The following is a 1395-nucleotide window of genomic DNA, read 5'->3' as shown; positions in this document are numbered from 1 at the left end:
GAAATAAAGATTCCAGACCTCGGTAGTCTTAAAGGATATAATAGAAAGAGTTATATAAACCACACACATACAAATGCCACCCTTATATCAAATGTACACCTCTCCTTGATATGCCACCCTTATCCTATGATACACCTCTCCTTGATATGCCACCCTTATATCGAATGGACACCTCTCCTTGATATGCCACCCTTATATCAAATGAACATCTCTCCTTGATATGCCACCCTTATCACTTCATCAAAACATTTATAAAAATAATTCTAAATAGACCGCAGCCATTGGAATTGTTATCAGTCCAAAATTATTTATATCAAAACTTCACTTTATGATAAAATAATAATTTCTATCAGAATATTTTCAACACCAACTGGTCAACAATCCGGTCAATAATCCGGTCAACAATCCGGTCAAGCATCGTCCGATTTAAACACAAGATTAAAATCAAGTTTGTCCGGATATCAAGTCCGGACAACATACCACATAAGCTTTGGTCAGTTTAAGACTTAGAAGCAAAATCATCTTTGTCCGGATATCAAGTCCGGACATCAATCCGCTCAGGACTTGACCGATTTAAACTAATCCGCTCACCACTTGATTGATTTAAGACTTAGAATAATCTCAACAACTTGTCCGGATACAAGTCCGAACAACACTTCACACAACCTTTGACCGGTTTAATAATATCCGGACAGTACACCGCTCAAGGCTTGTCCGGTTTAAGAACAATCCGGGCAAGCTTTATCCGGTTTAACACTTATCCGGTCACTCTTTGTCTGGATAAAACTTTAAACATAATGTATGGTTTCAATCCAAATAATAAACAACATTCAACTAAAAACCAGTATAAATATTATGCAAAAGTTTAGAAACCACTCACCTCAATAAGCTTTTGAAACCAAAAACTTGAAATCGACTCCTTTGAAATCCAACACTTGCAATCCGGCCAACACTCTCTTTAAAACACTCAATCTTCTCAAAAATAGCAGGAAAGGCAAATGAAGAGACTCAACCCCTTTTTATACCTTCCAAATATGGAAGGTCGGCTAAACCGCCTTCCCTCCTCCTTTCCACCTCATGCATACTCAAATATGTACACATGCACATACATACATACATTCATACCTCATGCATGCATAATATATCTTATGCATATAATTATATATATATATATATCATGTATTTCTATATACATATATATATATATGTATATATATATATTCAATTAATACACACTTCACATACCAGCATGTATCAATCTATCATGCTATCACGTAATCATCTAATCAAATAATCACGTATTAAATACATTGGGTAATAACCAGGATCCGGTTATCACATTATCCACCCCTCAAAAGAATTCCGTCCCGGAATTCCTTTAATCAAAAAGCCATG

This window comes from Cynara cardunculus, assembly GCF_001531365.2.
Source record: "Cynara cardunculus var. scolymus isolate 2C chromosome LG 10, CcrdV1, whole genome shotgun sequence".
Lineage (NCBI taxonomy): Eukaryota > Viridiplantae > Streptophyta > Magnoliopsida > Asterales > Asteraceae > Cynara > Cynara cardunculus.
The sequence above is the reverse complement of the archived record's forward strand: the minus strand, read 5'-3'. Positions refer to the sequence as shown.